Below are 18,415 nucleotides of genomic sequence, written 5' to 3'. Positions count from 1 at the left end.
GCGAGAAGCTGCTGTCGGTTGCCATTCTGGGTTCCTTGGGTCCTGGAGCTGAAGCCTGGATGCACGGTGCGATGCAGCGGTGCAGCAGGTGGCGGTGCTGCGGTGCAGTGCGTGGTGGCGGTCAGCTCAGCAGGATCCCACCTTCGTCGCCAGTGAAATGTACTCGGAGTCGAGAGTGAATTTCATGCTCTTTATTCAGCTCATAGTCATCAAGGAGAAGAGGAGAAGAAGAATGGCTCTTTCCCCAAACCATCTGCTTATATACATTATTTACACAATGGGCCTTGCGTGATTGGCTACTTCAGGGCTACACCTGTGGGCCAATTATATTGTGGATTGACTTCTGCCTGCAGCCTGATTGGCTGCTCCTACAGGCCAATCAGGTAGCAGATTCACTTCTGCCAGCCGCCTGATTGGCTGCTCCAGCAGGCCAATCAGGTTGCGGATTCACTTCCACCTGGAGTTGGATTGGGTAGCTCCCGCTGATTCTGAATCCTATTGTTCTAGGATTCAGCTCAGTACATAACAGATGCTTTTTTAAAAAAACGAAAAAAAAAACAATTTCACAGTTGCAGTTTAATTTGCGTTTAATTAGATGATCATCTCAATAGACTGATTTTATTTCATTGCTTAATTCACAAATGGATTGATCAGGCCCACTCCCACAAGCAAAGATCCAGAAGAATCAGTGTAAGCATTCACACCTATCGATGAGGGCTGCTCACTGATGTCATTCAAGGGCACAGCATTGTGCACTGAAGCCACAGTAAGCCGGAAGAGTTAGACCAGACGGGCAGCGTTTGGTGAGATCCTCCTGGCAGAACCCTCCATTTCCTCACACACTGATGATCATTCTGAATAAAAGAAAGAAGGAAATCTGTAATCAATTGCACTTTCATGAGCCTGGAGTTAGATTGCTCACCTTTAGGAGATGAGGGAGGATAATAGCATTATAATGTTTAAAAGACTCAAAGGAACATTTAAGGAATCTGTCGCAGAAAGGAAGAGGACATGCAGGCCCAGCTACAGAAGAGCTCTCAGAGGAATTTGCAAGATCAGTGCCGACATCCCCTGGCCCATCCTGGATGCCTGGATGTCAAATTAACCTTCTCTTCTCCAGGCTAAACATGCTGAGCTCCTCCAATGTTCCTCAAAAGAAACAGCTTTCAAATATTGTACCGCTTGGTCACCCGCCTTGGAGGACACTCGAATCAGTTGTTTTCCTTCTTAAAACCTGGGTTCAGAACCGGGTACAGGCTAGAATGGATCTATTAAATTGTTTCTCATCTCCAGCCTTATATTGCAGTTGCTTTTCAATTCATTTCTCCAACCTTTCTAAAAGACAGCATTAACTATCACACTTGTTGGTGTTCTAATATTCTCGGTGATGGTGGCACCCTGGTTGAGGTCCTTATGGACCATGAGGTTTCTACCTCTGGTTCTACTGGATATAATGATGTATTTTTGTACTTCCGAATTGACAGACAGAGGTCAACACCATCAAATTTACATTGAATGGTTGAGTTTGGAACGACTTTATTTACTTACTTGCTGCATTTTTGTCTCTTTTGCAAAAACAAAACAAATTTTCGGAGGCTTAAAATTCAGCTGCCTTGGGAGACACTCAAGTCAGTCGTTTGCCTTCTCAAAACCTGGGTTCAGAATTGGCCACAGACAGGAATGGATCTATTAAATTATTTCTCATCTGCAGCCTAGGACTGCAGTTTCTATTTAAATATCTATTCATTGCCAAATATTTCTAAAATGCAGCAATAACTTCCACCATGTTTGCCTTTTTGGTATTCTCCCTGATGATGGCACCCCAGGTTCAGGTCCTCATGGACCACGAGGTTTCTAGCTCTGGTTTTACTGGATAATATGATGTTACAGGTAGGTAGCTGTGTTGGTTTGACGTAGTCGAAACAAACAAACAAAATCATTCCAGTAGCACCTAGAGACCAACTAAGTTTGTCATAGGTATGAGCTTTCGTGTAGTTGGTCTCTAAGGTGCTACCGGAAGTAATTTTTTTATTTTTTGTTTTAATAATCATAATCATAATCATAATCATAATTTATTATTTATACCCCGCCCATCTGGCCGGGTTCCCCCAGCCACTCTGGGTGGCTTCCAACAAAACATTAAAATACAGAAATCCATCAAACATCAAAAGCTTCCCTAAACAGGGCTGCCTTGAGAGGCCTTCTAAAGGTCTGGTAATTGTTGTTCTCTTTGACCTCTCGTGGGAGGGCATTCCACAGGGTGGGTGCCACTACCGAGAAGGCCCTCTGCCTGGTTCCCTGTAACTTGGCTTCTCGTAGCGAGGGAACCACCAGAAGACCCTCGGTGCTGGACCTCAGTGTCCAGGCAGAACGATGGGGGTGGAGACGCTCATTCAGGAATAGCCTGCACAGTTTGCATCCATACGAACATCTGTGATATCTAAATTGCCTGTGGACAGATGAAAACCTTGAGGCTCTAATGCATAAAAGAAGATGCAGAACCTAGAAGTGCTCCATCAAACCTGAATCCAAATTTTTACTTCAAAAAATAGAGTTCATATGCCCTGAGTATATTATCAGCTACTCTGATCCATAAACTGATTGGTGACTATTTTCTTTAGCACGTGCAAAGCCCTGCTTCTGCTCCCTTCAGTGAAGATGTAAAACAGAGGTCAGCAAACTTTTTCAGCAGGGGGCTGGTCCACTGTCCCTCAGACCTTGTGGGGGGCCGGACTATATTTATTGGGGGTGGGAGGAAAGAATGAATTCTTATGCCCCACAAATAACCCAGAGATGCACTTTAAATAAAAGCACACATTATACTCATGTAAAAACATGCTGATTCCCGGACTGTCCATGCGCCAAACTTAGAAGGCAATTGGTCCGGATCCATTCCCCGGGCCTTAGTTTGCCTACCCATGATGTAGAGTGTAGATCAGGAAATCAGGATTAAAAAGGAGCAAGCATTCACAAGTAAGTGGGACCACCAACTCAATGGATATGAGTAGGTAGCCGTGTTAGTCTGAGTCGAAGCAAAATAGAAAAAATCCTTCAGTAGCACCTTAAAGACCAACTAAGTTTTTATTTTGGTATGAGCTTTCGTGTGCATGCACACTTCTTCAGATACACTGGAAACGGAAGTGTCAGACCCATATATATATATATATATATATATATATATATATATATATATATATCCGATGTCAACAGCCATCCACAGGTTTACCACTCCCATCAGCCCATCACCCATTCCCACCCACCCCCACAACCCTCTGTATATATATAAGGGTCTGACACTTCCGTTTCCAGTGTATCTGAAGAAGTGTGCATGCACACGAAAGCTCGTACCAAAATAAAAACTTAGTAGGTCTTTAAGGTGCTACTGAAGGAATTTTTCTATTTCAATGGATATGACTTACCTGCGAAGTTTCCACCCAAGGGTGTAAGCTCCCGAGGTTTGTCTGTGCAAAAGAGAGGGAAGTAAATTGTCATTATTTGAGAGGACTTTCTGTGCCAAAACCCCCCATTAATTTGATGTCTCTTTTGTTTTGAGCATTGGAATAGCACTTTCAAGTACGAGAGCCTGAGGGCCTAGACTAGGAAATGGGAGACCACCCTTCAAATCATCGTGAAGCTCTTTGGGTGGCCTTGGGCCAGTCACTCACTTTCAGCCTGGTCTACCTCGCAAGGTTGTTGTGAGGATGAAATTAGAAGCCACCTTGAGCTACATGGAGAAAAAGGTGGGATATAAATGCCATTCATAAATAAATTTCCAAAGCCTTCTGTAACAGCAAATCAATATTATTATGTCCCATAATACCAATGGGGAGATCGAGGCTGAGAGTGAAACTGTGGTTTACCCGAGACCAGCTGGTGAGCCTATGATGGACTTTTACAGATTTGCTTTGTGAGGAAGTGCTGTTTTTTAGGAAGTGCATAGGAAGTGCTGTTTTTTAGGAAGTGCATAGGAAGTGCTGTTTTTTATCTCATTTGCAAAAACAAAATAACTCAATGGTTATCACTTACTCCTACAGCAGATCTCCTCGCTGCCACAGGTGGCCCCTGTGATTTCTCCATAGGTACAGTCTGTGGTTGCTGGGAATTTGCAAAATCCTCTTACTATTTCACAGGCAACTTTCCCTGCGTAAAAGAGAAGGGAAATAAATCCTTTTAAAGGTAGCAAAGGGGTTGCCAACTACTTTTTTTCCTAACCAGAACTCTGCATATTTAATGGGTTGGCCAACTTTTACAGGCTTCTGTTGCCAGTATTTTCATTCTCCCGCTGCTGGATGTGTGATTGTTACATCACATGTCGGTGTTTACATTGCATGCTTGGAAAGCATGGGAATGGAAGCCAGCCAGTCCTATCTCTTCCGTTGGATTGTACTTTTGTACTTGCTCTCTCTCTCTCTCTCTCGGAGAAGGTGTGAGAGGATGCCATGATATGATAGCCATGTTCAAATATATGAAAGGATGTCATATAGAGGAGGGAGAAAGATTGTTTTCTGCTGCTCCAGAGAAGCGGACACGGAGCAATGGATTCAAACTGCAAGAAAGAAGATTCCACCTAAACATTAGGAAGAACTTCCTGACAGTAAGAGCTATTCGGCAGTGGAATTTGCTACCAAGGAGTGTGGTGGAGTCTCCTTCTTTGGAGGTCTTTAAGCAGAGGCTTGACAGGCATATGTCAAGAATGCTTTGATGGTGTTTCCTGCTTGGCAGGGGGTTGGACTGGATGGCCCTTGTGGTCTCTTCCAACTCTATGATTCTATGATTCTATGATCGGTTTGTCCTGTATATATTGTTTAATAAATTACTTAGATACCACACCTCACAGCCTCAGCTTCCAGCTATATTCTGCTGCTTGAGTGTGCACATATATTCGGGTATATGTCACTGCTCACACCGGGACTGAAGAGTTATGACCGTCCCGTGCTGCATTCTGCAGAGAAGATGCCTGGAGAAGTTGCTCAGATCTGGGGGCTACATGGGTCACCCTCCCCAGCACTTCCAACAACGGTCATGGGCCCAGAGGCTGTGCGTATTGGAGGACGGTCTCATTGATTGATGTGGTACGTAGGTCTGAGTTCAGCAAGCTCTGTTTGCGAGAGTCTCATGGCAAGCCGCTTGCAAGATTTATTTCTGCTTCTGAACTTCCAGGCTGAAGTGAAAAGCTGGAATGGATCCATTGCAAGGAGTGGGGTTTTCCTCACAGCTTGCTGTATTGCCAACCGCTGATCTAACTGTTGCACATGTTTGCTCTGTCCTGCTAAATGAATCGGATCGCAAGAAGGCCATTGTTAACAACCAGGGGGAGGCTGCTTCTTCTAAAACACCCCAGTTGGCGGCACTGAGTACTGATGTTGCCACAGCTTTGAAAGCACAATGGTGCTGCAATTGTGGTGAAAAGGGACATCTACAGAAGCATTGTAGAAAGCGCCCCAAAGCCAAGGACATCACCAAGAGCTCAAGGGGCGGAGGGGGCAAAGGCAAGGAGCAAGCCCAGCCCAGATCTACCCAAGCTAAAGCTTTGGTCACACACAGTACCAGTCCACGAGCCCAGAATGTCTTCATTATAGATTCTGGGGCCACACAGCATCTATTCCGGGACCGACACCTGTTTGTCACATTTAAGCCACAACAGGGGACTGTGCATCAAGAAGATGGTTACAGGTAGGTAGCCGTGTTGGTCTGGATCGAAGTAAAATAATCAACATCCAACATACCATCTCAGGACTATTTAATTGCTCATCCTCTAACATTGTGTATGCCATCAAATGCCAACAGTGCCCTTCAGCTCTCTATATTGGACAAACAGGCCAAACCCTACGCCAAAGGATAAATGGACATAAATCTGACATCAGGAACCAGAAGACAGAAAAACCAGTAGGAGAACACTTCAATCTCCCAGGACATTCTATACAAGATCTCAAAGTAGCTGTCTTACTACAAAAGAATTTCAGAAATAGACTGGAAAGAGAAGTTGCTGAATTGCAACTTATCACCAAGCTCAAAACCATGGAGGGACCTGGTTTGAACAGAGATATCGGATTCTTATCTCATTATACATGATAAGCGATCTTCAGCCATCTCAACCCTTGCTTTTTCATGCAAAACCATTTGCAGTCGTTTGCGGTCATCAACAGCCATCAGTCAGTCAATCACCCATTTCCACCACCCTTCTGAGTGATCCCCCCCTCCCCATCCCCACCCCTCCCCACCCCTTCTCTACATAAGTGCCTGGAAACTTCCATTTCACTGTATCTGAAGAAGTGTGCATGCACACGAAAGCTCATACCAAAATAAAAACTTAGTTGGTCTTTAAGGTGCTACCATCAAGAAGATGGTCGCTCTTTACAGAGTCAAGGTGAAGGTTCTGTTTTTCTTCAGAGCTTCGAGATGACTGTGAGGAATTCACTTTTTGTTTCTCATTTAGCTGATAATCTACTCAGTGTTTCGCAGCTAACATCGCAAGACTTAATTGTTTCTTTCTGTAAACAGAAGTGCATCATCAGCAAGAACAATGAGGACATATTGTATGGCTATAACGTAAATGGTTTATATTTACTGTCTGATGATGATGATGTTGTGCATGATGAGACATGTTGTGCTATGTCTGATAACAAGGTTCTGCAAAATAATTGCGTACATGATTGTGTACAGCAAACTAAATACGACATAATTGGAATGTAGTAATAGAGGGATACAATCTATTTCAGAGAAATAGACCGAACAGGAAAGGAGGAGGAGTAGCGTTATATGTCAGGGATGTGTATACCTGTGAAGAGATCCAGGATTTAAAACTTCAAAGCCAAGTTGAGAGTATCTGTGTCAAAATTAAGAGAGAGAAAAATAAGAGTGATCTCATTGTGGGAGTTTACTATAAATCCCCAAGCCAAACTGAGGACACAGATGATGCCTTCCTGGAACAGATGACCAGGCATTCAAAAGGAAGTGAGATAGCAGTAATGGGGGATTTCAACTATCCTGATATTTGTTGGATGTCAAACTCGGCCAAGAGCATAAGGTTGAACAGATTCCTCACTGGTCTTGCAGACAATTTCATTGTCCAGAAAGTGGGAGAAGCAACAAGAGGATCAGCCATTTTAGATCTGGTCCTAACCAATAGTGATGACCTGGTTAGTGGGGTAGAAGTGGCAGGATCATTAGGTGGGAGTGATCATGCTCTTCTGGAGTTTATTATTCAGAGGAAAGGAGCAACCAAGCATACTAAGACTCAAATCCTAGACTTTAAGAAAGCCGACTTTAGAAAACTTAGGGAAACGCTGGGTGGGATCCCATGGACAGAAATACTAAAAGGGAAGGGAGTCCATCATGGTTGGGAGTTTGTTAAAAGGGAGATATTAAAAGCACAACTTCAGGCAATACTAATGAGACGGAAACATGGAAGGTGCGTAAAGAAGCCAGGGTGGCTATCTAAAGAACTTTTAACTGAGTTAAGATTTAAAAGGGATATGTACAAAAAATGGGAAAAGGGGGAAATCACCACAGAGGAATTCAAACATATAGCCAGCACGTGTAGAGACAAAGTCAGAAAAGCTAAAGCACAGAATGAACTCAGGCTTGCTAGAGAGGTTAAAAGCAACAAAAAGGGCTTTCCATGGGTATGTCCATAGCAAAAGGAAGAACAAGGAAACAGTGGGGTCACTTAGAGGAGAAGATGGTGAAATGCGAACAGGGGATAGAGAAAGGGCAGAACTCCTGGTAGATGAAGGGAACGCTGTGGATGTAGCCTATCTTGATTTCAGCAAGGCCTTTGACATGGTGCCCCATGATATTTTTGTAAAGAAGCTGGTAAAATGCGGGCTAGACAATGCTACCATTCAGTGGATTTGTAACTGGCTGACTGACCGAACCCAAAGGGTGCTCATCAATGGCTCCTCTTCATCCTGGAGAGTAGTGACTAGTGGGGTGCCACAGGGTTCTGTCTTGGGCCCAGTCTTATTCAACATCTTTATCAATGACTTGGATGGTGGGCTTAAGGGCATCCTGAGCAAGTTTGCAGATGACACCAAATTGGGAGCGGTGGCTAATACCCCAGAGGACAGGATCACACTTCAAAATGACCTTAACAGATTAGACAATTGGGCCAAAGCAAACAAGATGAATTTTAACAAGGAGAAATGTAAAGTACTACACTTGGGCAAAAAAAAATGAAAGGCACAAATACAGGATGGGTGACACCTGACTTAAGAGCAGTACATGTGAAAAGGATCTAGGAGTTTTGGTAGACCACAAACTTGACATGAGTCAACAGTGTGATGCAGCAGCTAAAAAAGCCAATGTAATTCTGGGCTGCATCAATAGGAGTATAGCATCTAGATCAAGGGAAGTAATAGTACCACTGTATTCTGCTTTGGTCAGACCTCACCTGGAGTACTGTGTCCAGTTCTGGGCACCACAGTTCAAGAAGGATACTGACAAGCTGGAACGTGTCCAGAAGAGGGCAACCAAAATGGTCAAAGGCCTGGAAATGATGCCTTATGAGGAACGGATTAGGGAGCTGGGTAAGTTTAGCCTGGAGAAGAGATGGTTAAGGGGTGATATGATAGACATGTTCAAATATATCAAAGGATGTCATATAGAGGAGGGAGAAAGGTTGTTTTCTGCTGCTCCAGAGAAGCGGACACGGAGCAATGGATTCAAACTTTCAAGAAAGAAGATTCCACCTAAATATTAGGAAGAACTTCCTGACAGTAAGAGCTGTTCGGCAGTGGAATTTGCTACCAAGGAGTGTGGTGGAGTCTCCTTCTTTGGAGGTCTTTAAGCAGAGGCTTGACAGGCATATGTCAAGAATGCTTTGATGGTGTTTCCTGCTTAGCAGGGGGTTGGACTGGATGGCCCTTGTGGTCTCTTCCAGCTCTATGATTCTATGATTTCCATTGCAGGTTTGGACACCTAAATTTTCAGGCAGTTACCAAGATGTCAGGTATGGCGGAGGGGTTAGAAATCCAGCTTTGCAGGTTTCACATGAAATGCAAATCATGTGTAGAGAAGAAGGTTAAGATAGCTCCCTGAAGCACTTGGTCTGGGAAAATAGCTACTAAACACCATCAATTTTACATAGAATGGTTGAGTGTGGCGGGACCTTACTTACTTACTTACTTACTTACTCTATTTTTATCTCTTTTGCAAAAACAAAACAAAAACAAATTTTCAGAGGATTAAAATTCACCTGCCTTGGGAGAAACTCAAGTCAATCATCTGACTTCTCAAAACCTGGGTTCAGAATTTGCCACAGAAAAGAATGGAACGATTAAATTATTTCTCATCTGCAGCCTAGGATTGCAGTTGCTTTTTAAATAGCTATTCATTTCTCCAATATGTCTAAAATGCAGCAGTAACTTCCACCATGTTTGGCTTTCTAGTATTCTCCATGATGATAGCACCCCAGGTTCAGGTCCTTATGGACCATGAGGTTTCTAGCTCTGGTTTTACTGGATAATATGATGTATTTTGGTACTTCAGGCGAGGTCTGGGAAGTGCAGAATGAAATGGGACTCTTTGTTGCCAAATGACATTTGCGTTTTTTCAGCAGCAGCAGACAGCTGGCTCATCCTCATTTACTGAGGGTTGCCTTAAAATTTTGTGCAGTTAGAACAGAGCCACCAGTTTTTACTGCCCGTGGGAAGTGCAGCCTGCGCAGTTTTCATCCACATGAACCATCTGTGGTACCAAAATTCCCTGTGGACAGATGAAAACCTTGAGACTCTGATGCTTAAGAGAAGATTCAGAACCTAGAAGTGCTGCATCAGCATTGAACCCAACTTTAGACATCTAAAAATGGGGTTCATATGTTCTGATTTATAAAGTGATTGACCACTATTCCCTTTAGCACAACCAAAGCCCTGCTTCTGCTTCATCCAGTGAAGATGGAGATCTATGCTAGGCATGCTGAGATCCTCCCATGTTCTCATGAGAATCAGCTTTCCAATCTTGTACCTTCTGGTCACACATCTTGGGAGACACTCAAGTCAGTAGTTTGCCTTCTTAAAACGTGGGTTCAGAACCGGGCACAATCTAGAATAAATCTATTAAATCTCGTCTCCAGCCTCAGGTTGCAGTTGCTTTTCTATTGATTTCTCAAATAGTTTTAAAAAGGAGCATTAACTATCACCATTGTTGGCATTCTAGATTTTGTTCGCATTCCAAATTTTGTAGAGTTAGATCAGAGCCGCCAGCTTTTATTGCCCGTGGGAAGTGCAGCCTGCACAGTTTGCATCCACACAAATATCTGCGATATCTAAATTCCCTGTGGACAGATGAAAACCTTGAGGCTCTAATGCTTAAAAGAAGATGCAGAAGCTAGAAGTGCTGCATCAAAACTGAATCCAAATTTTTTACTTCAAAAAATAGAGTTCATATGCCCTGAGTATATTATCAGCTACTCTGATCCATAAACTGATTGGTGACTATTTTCTTTAGCACGTGCAAAGCCCTGCTTCTGCTCCCTCCAGTGAAGATGTAAAACAGGGGTCAGCAAACTTTTTCAGCAGGGGGCTGGTCCACTGTCCCTCAGACCTTGTGGGGGGCCGGACTATATTTCTTGGGGGGGGGGGGGAGGAGAATGAATTCTTATGCCCCACAAATAACCCAGAGATGCACTTTAAATAAAAGCACACATTATACTCATGTAAAAACATGCTGATTCCTGGATCGTCCATGCACAAAACTTAGAAGGCAATTGGGCCGGATCCATTCCCCGGGCCTTAGTTTGCCTGCCCATGATGCAGAGTGTAGATCAGGAAATCAGGATTAAAAAGGAGCAAGCATTCACAAGTAAGTGGGACCACCAACTCAATGGATATGACTTACTTTCGAAGTCTCCACGCAAGGCTTCATACTCCAAAGGACTGTCTGTGCAAAAGAGAGGGAAGTAAATTATCATTATTACAGAGGACTTTCTGTGCCAAAACCCCCCATTAATTTGATGTCTCTTTTGTTTTGTTTTGAGCATTGGAATAGCACTTTTAAGTACGAGAGCCTGAGGTCCTAGACTAGGAAATGGGAGACCAGCCTTCAAATCATTGTGAAGCTCCTTGGGTGGCCTTGGGCCAGTCACTCACTCTCAGCCTGGTCTACCTCGCAGGGTTGTTGTGAGGATTAAATTAGAAGCTACCTTGAGCTACATGGAGAAAAAGGTGGGATATAAATGCCATTCATAAATAAATTTCCAAAGCCTTCTGTAACAGAAAATCAGTATTATTATGCCCCATAATACCAATGGGGAGATTGAGGCTGAGAGTGAAACTGTGGTTTACCCAAGACCAGCTGGTGAGCCTATGATGGACTTTTACAGATTTGCAATGTCAGGTTTAGGAAGTCCTGATTTGACTGATGCTCTGGTCAACACCATCAATTTTCTTCATAGAATGGTTGATTTTTGAGAGACATTGTTTATAGCATTTTTATCTCTTTTGCAAAAACAAAATAACTCAATGGTTATTACTTACTCCTACAGCAGATCCCCTTGCTGCCACAGGAGGCCCCTGTGAGTTCTCCATAGACACAGATTGAGGTTGCTGGGAATTTGCAATATCCTCCTCCTAGTTCACAGGCAACTTTCCCTGTGTAAAAGAGAAGGGAAATAAATTCTTTTAAAGGTAGCAAAGGTGTTGCCAACTACTTTTTTTCCTAACCAGAACTCTGCATATTTAATGGGTTGGCGAACTTTTACAGGCTTCTGTTGCCAGTATTTTCATTCTCCCGCTGCTGGATGTGTGATTGTTACATCACATGTCTGTGTTTACATTCCATGCTTGGAAAGCATGGGAATGGAAGCCAGCCAGTCCTATCTCTTCCGTTGGATTGTAGTTTTGTACTTGCTCTCTCTCTCTCTCGGAGAAGGTGTGAGAGGATGCCATGATCGGTTTGTCCTGTATATATTGTTTAATAAATTACTTAGATACCACACCTCACAGCCTCAGCTTTCAGCTATATTCTGCTGCTTGAGTGTGCACATATATTCGGGTATTTGTCACTGCTCACACCGGGACTGAAGAGTTATCACCGTCCCGTGCTGCATTCTGGAGAGAAGATGCCTGGAGAGGTTGCTCAGATTTGGGGACTACATGTGTCACCCCCCGGCGCTTCCAACAGCGGTTATGGGCCCAGAGGCTGTGCTTATTGGAGGACTGTCTCATTGATTGATGAGGTAGGTGGGTCTGAGTTCAGCAAGCTCTGTTTGCCAGAGTCTCACGGCAAACCACTTGCAAGATTTATTGCTGCTTCTGTACTTCCAGGCTGAAGTGAAAAGCTGGAATGGATCCATTGCAGAGAGCGGGGTTTTCCTCATTTCCCCTTTTGTTGTTGTTGTTTAGTCGTTTAGTTTAAAGGGGGATATATGGCAAACTTGAAGATTCAGGAAGGGTGCAGGCTCTTCATGCTGGCTAGATTCAACGTGTTCCCCTCTATGGAGATAGAAGGAAGATATCTAGCTCTCCCGAAAGCTGAACGTCTATGTAAATGCGGGAAGAATGAACCAGATACATTGGACCAAATTTTCTTTTCCTGCAATTATGGTTTTAATGCGTGAAGGCGATTGCTGGGTGCTTTGCAGGTGGATGCATCGATCGCTGCATTGCCAACTATTCAGGGGTTACTGTCGGATAATAATGATGGAGTTACATTAGTGGTGGCTGAGTTTTTTGTGTTCAGTTTATGCAGAGAGATTGGGCCACTGTGGAGAGGACCAGGGGATGCTAATTGAAAATTGATATATCTTTTTAAAATATTAATTTAATTAATATGTTTTTTATTTCATGAAGTCTATAACGTGAATGTTTTACCCATAATTTTGTTCTGAAGTTCCTGAACTTGTCATGCCTAATAAAGGTTATGGGAATTAGTCATTTAGTCGTGTCCGACTCTTTGTGACCCCATGGACCATAGCACGCCAGGCGCTCCTGTCTTCCACTGCCTCCCGCAGTTTGGTCAAACTCATGTTTGTAGCTTCGAGAACACTGTCCAACCATCTCGTCCTCTGTCGTCCCCTTCTCCTAGCGCCCTCCATCTTTCCCAACATCAGGGTCTATTCCAGGGAGTCTTCTCTTCTCATGAGGTGGCCAAAGTATTGGAGCCTCAGCTTCAGGATCTGTCCTTCCAGTGAGCACTCAGGGCTGATTTCCTTCAGAATGGATAGGTTTGATCTTCTTGCAGTCCATGGGACTCTCAAGAGTCTCCTCCAGCAACATAATTCAAAAGCATCAATTATTTGGCAATCAGCCTTCTTGATGGTCCAGCTCTCACTTCCATACATCACTACTGGGAAAACCATAGCTTTAACTATTCAGACCTTTGTTGGCAAGGTGATGTCTCTGCTTTTTAAGATGTTGTCTAGGTTTGTCATTGCTTTTCTCCCAAGAAGAAGGCGTCTTTTAATTTCGTGACTGCTGTCACCATCTGCAGTGATCAAGGAGCCCAGCAAAGTAAAATCTCTCACTGCCTCCATTTCCTCCCCTTCTATGTGCCAGGAGGTGATGGGACCAGAGGCCATGATGTTGGTTTTTTTGATGTTGAGCTTCAGATATTCAGACCATATTTTGTGCGCTCCTCTTTCACCCTCATTAAAAGGTTCTTTATTTCCTCCTCACTTTCTGCCATCAAGGTTGTGTCATCTGCATATCTGAGGTTGTTGATATTTCTTCCGGCAATCTTAATTCTGTCTTGGGATTCATCTAGTCCAGTCTTTCGCATGTTGAATTATAATTATATTATATAAATTAAATAAGCAGGGAGACAATATACAACCTTGTCATACTCCTTTCCCAATTTTGAACCAGTCAGTTGTTCCATATCCAGTTCTAACTGTAGCTTCTTGTCCCACATAGAGATTTCTCAGGAAATCTCAGGAGATTTCCCCTTTTATCTGAGCATAATTATGCTGCATGGTGCCTTAAGGTTGAGGCTTTATTGCAGAAGCAAAGCGTTTGGCACACGATCAAAGATCTGACCCCATCCCAGTGCTCGGCAGAGTGGGTGAAGGCGGATCGGGAGGCAAATACTATGCTAACGCTAGCTGTTTGTGATCCACTTGCAAGGCAGGGAGTCAGCCCAAGACATTTGGAATGCTCTTAAAGAGGCACATCTGTGTAGGGCTGCGGGATCAGCGATGATTCATTTCCAGAGGCTATCCAAGATGGTGTTACAGTCCGAGGAAGATCTGCAAAAGCATCTGATGCAGATGAAATTCCTTAGGGAGCAGCTGGTGCAGAGAGGCATCGCACTTTCGGAGGCTGTGTTTTGCTTTATGATTTTAAACAGCCTAGATGGCAGTTATTCTGCTGTTGCATATCAGCTTGCTGTGTTGCCAACCGCTGATCTAACTGTTGCACATGTTTGCTCTGTCCTGCTAAATGAATCGGATCGCAGAAAGGCCATTGTTAACAACCAGGGGGACGCTGCTGCTTCTAAAGCACCCCAGTCGGTGGCACTGAGTACTGATGTTGCCACAGCTTTGAAAGCACAACGGTGCTACAATTGTGGTGAAAAGGGACATCTACAGAAGCATTGTAGAAAGCGCCCCTAAGCCAAGGACATCACCAAGAGCTCAAGGGGCAGAGGGGGCAAAGGCAAGGAGCAAGCCCAGCCCAGATCTACCCAAGCTAAAGCTTTGGTCACACACAGTACCAGTCCACGAGCCCAGAATGTCTTCATTATAGATTCTGGGGCCACACAGCATCTATTCAGGGACCGACACCTGTTTGTCACATTTAAGCCACAACAGGGGACTGTGCATCAAGAAGATGGTCAAGGTGAAGGTTCTGTTTGTCTTCTGAGCTTTGAGACAACTGTGAGGAATTTAGCTTATAATCTACTCAGTGTTTCGCAGCTAACATCGCAAGACTTAATTGTTTCTTTCTGTAAACAGAAGTGCATCATCAGCAAGAACAATGAGGACATATTGTATGGCTATAACGTAAATGGTTTATATTTACTGTCTGATGATGATGATGTTGTGCATGATGAGACATGATGATAACAAGGTTCTGCAGAAGAATTGTGTACATTATTTCCATTGCAGGTTTGGACACCTAAGTTTTCAGGCAGTTACTTACTTACTTACTTACTTACTTACTTACTTACTTACTTACTCCTTTTTATCTCTTTTGAAAAACAAAACAAAAACAATTTTTCAGAGGCTTAAAATTCACCTGCCTTGGGAGACACTCCAGTCAGTCGTTTGCCTTCTCAAAACCTGGGTTCAGAATTGGCCACAGACAAGAATGGATCTATTAAATTATTTCTCATCTGCAGCCTGGATTGCAGTTGCTATTTAAAAATCAGGATTAAAAAGGAGCAAGCATTCACAAGTAAGTGGGACCACCAACTCAATGGATGTGACTTACTTTTGAAGTTTCCACCGAAGGGTGTATGCTTCCAAGGTTTGTCTGTGCAAAAGAGAGGGATGTAAATTATCATTATTTGAGAGGACTTTCTGTGCCAAAAAACCCAATTAATTTGGTGTCTGTTTTGGTTTGAGCATTGGAATAGCACTTTTAAGTACGAGAGCCTCAGGAATTAGAAGGTACTTGCGAATCATGCACACTAACCCTTCCAAACTCACAGCAATATAAATGACCACCATGGAACATGCCTTGTGGCTCAGTCTGCATCCTGAACATTTCTGCTTTTGCAAAAGTCACGTATTCAATTTCAATTTCATTATTAAATATAATGTTAAATACTTTTCTCCTCCACCCCCCCTTTTAAGCAGCTAGATAGGATAGGAAGTGGCCAATTCAGACTGTTGTTCCACCAACAGCAGTTTCTCAGGGTCTCCGGTTGGGGAAATACCTGGGATTCAACCTGAGACCTTCTGCATTTTCAGCAGCTACTGGCTCCCTGAGCTTGAGCTTCCCTCTTACCTGCAACAACGTGAGAGAGGATGAAGACCAGAGCAAAGCTCAGGTAAAGTAACTTCATGGCTGGAGTTTCTTCTGAGATCTCTGCAAAAGGGAAGGCACTCTGAGGCAGAAGGAAGTCGAGTTTGGATGGAACAAGGAGGTTCCCTCTACTTATAGCGTTGCAGTGACAAATCCAGTAATTGTCAGAATAGCATCTGAACCCTCCAGGCCCTTTTCTCTTAACTCATCTTAGGCCATTTATTTATCTTGGACACCATCCTAAGATTTACCCACGCAAAAACCTTTCTCGTGTGTTGACAATCTGTCCCGTGCTCCAGGCTGCAAACAGATATTTTGTGCAACTCTCAGCATCTGATCTCTTTTCTCTTAACTCATCCTATGCAATTAGTTCATCTTGGAGAACTTCCCAATATTTACCTGCAGAACAGCATATCACTTAACAGATTTACTGTCATCTCAAAAAAGCCATTGCTAACTTCACGAAGCCTGGATAGAATGGAAGTGGAATTTTGGGTAAGAGTCCGGCTATAATCCAGTCTGATGCAACCTCTTTTGGTTGGACGGTTCAGTTCAACTGCAGTTGCCATACCTACGAAGAAAGAAACTCTTCAGTGTTCTTTTCTCCTGGTCTGCACCTTTTTGGATGCACCTTCCTTAACATGCTTGTTTTTCTGATGCATGTAGTTTTATGTCCATTGCCCCCATTATAGGCTTCCCCCACAAACACCCATGCTTTTAATTATTGCTTTTTTTGTAAAGGTCATAAGGCCATAAGGTTGCAACAATTAGGGGATTTTTATATGGGGGCTTTTTAATATAGCTTGTATTTGGGGGTTATTTATAAGGTGCTATATCTTTAGGTAGGTGGTGATGCATGGAAGTGAGAGCTGTACCATAAAGAAGGCTGATTGCCAAAGAATTGATGCTGGAGTAGACTCTTGAGAGTCCCATGGACTGCAAGAAGATCAAACCTATCCATTCTGACGGAAATCAGCCCTGAGTGCTCACTGGAAGGACAGATCCTGAAGTTGAGACTCCAATACTTTGGCCACCCTTTGAGAAGACTCCCTGGAAAAGACCCTGATGTTGGGAAAGATGGAGGGCACAAGGAGAAGGGGACGACAGAGGACGAGATGGTTGGACAGTGTTCGTTACGAATGGCTGACAAATGCACACTGTCGGGCCTGAAGAGTTCTTTCTTATATATTTTGATGCTGGGATGCTTCACAACGTGACCCCCGATGCGTGAGGTTGCCGAGCGTAATGCCCTATTTTTCCCCTCGATAGTGTAGTTAACTGTGTTAGGTTTGTTGTTGCCACGCCATTGTAAGCGTAGGAGAAGTTCTGACCAATGTTTTTGTTAGGGTGCGTGGCATGTAGACTTTCCAAGTCTGTGATGGCTGTTTTCATTAGCACTATGCTCTTATGAACAACCAGATCATTTTTGCCGAGGTAGAACACCACTGCATCTGGCGGGGGACGGAACGCAAGTTTGTAACGAAGGTAGCAACGCATCCCAGCGCATTATGCGATGGCTGAATCAGGAAATGTTGACCTTTGGCAGAAGGCCCAGATGTTCACCCAATGGCCCCACAGTGGCATGGACAGCTGCCCAATGTACTATGCTGTGGCCGAAGATCCACACATGTTTAGGGTATAATTCTGAAAGAAAGAATCATACAACTTCAAATCCTATTGTGTGCTCTGGATAGTCCTCCCTCTACTTGGCCAGTCCCCTGGCACCACCTCCCCCAGGCAGGATTGGTCAATTGGCTGAGGTAGGCGGAGACCTCAAGCACCCTGCCTGAGAAGGGTGTGCCAGCTCCGAACATCAGGGGGCTGCTCTGGGATCAGGGGGCTGCGCGCGACCACCCAAAAGTCACCCCCCATTTGATGGGGCGAGCGGTCATTCCTGGTGGAGGCAGGAACTTCATCTGCTCCTTTTATAAAAAAAGGCACTGCTTCCCCTGCTCCTCAGCAACAGGATCAGGTCACTCAGCTGAAGGGCATCACTACTGTTTTCACACATATTTAAAAAAATTCCTTCAGTAGCACCTTAAAGACCAACTAAGTTTTTATTTTGGTATGAGCTTTCGTGTGCATGCACACTTCTTCAGATACAGTGAAATTTTCACTGTATCTGAAGAAGTGTGCTTGCACACGAAAGCTCATACCAAAATAAAAACTTAGTTGGTCTTTAAGGTGCTACTGAAGGAATTTTTTTATTTTACTTCGATCCAGACCAACACGGCTACCTACCTGTAACCACACATATTTAATCACAGATCACATTATTCAGTTAGGCCCACTGGGAACAACTCTTCTTAGAATCATAGAATGGTAGAATTGGAGAGATGGAAGGGACCCCAAGAATCACCAACTCCAACCCCCTGCAATGCAGGAATCTCTGCTAAAGCATCCAGGATAGATGGACATACAACCTCTGCTTAAAAACCTCCATGTCCACAGGCTCCTAGGGGGCCTGTTCCACAGTTGAACAGCTCTTAATGTCAAGCAGTTTTTCCATA

The 18,415-nt window shown here is 43.8% G+C and overlaps 1 long non-coding RNA gene across 1 annotated transcript; it reads right to left on the bottom strand.

Moving 5' to 3' along the window:
* Positions 1-511: 511 nt before the first annotated feature.
* Positions 512-12,028, bottom strand: LOC118082974 (uncharacterized). Its single transcript, XR_009557401.1, has 6 exons — positions 11,936-12,028; positions 11,475-11,588; positions 10,837-10,878; positions 4,027-4,140; positions 3,420-3,461; positions 512-854 (listed from the first exon to the last, which is right to left on the bottom strand). It is a non-coding gene; the product is annotated as an uncharacterized LOC118082974 (long non-coding RNA).
* Positions 12,029-18,415: the final 6,387 nt, after the last annotated feature.

Source organism: Zootoca vivipara, chromosome 3, assembly GCF_963506605.1.
Source record: "Zootoca vivipara chromosome 3, rZooViv1.1, whole genome shotgun sequence".
In the NCBI taxonomy this organism is placed as follows: domain Eukaryota; kingdom Metazoa; phylum Chordata; class Lepidosauria; order Squamata; family Lacertidae; genus Zootoca; species Zootoca vivipara.
The sequence above is the reverse complement of the archived record's forward strand: the minus strand, read 5'-3'. Positions and strand labels throughout refer to the sequence as shown.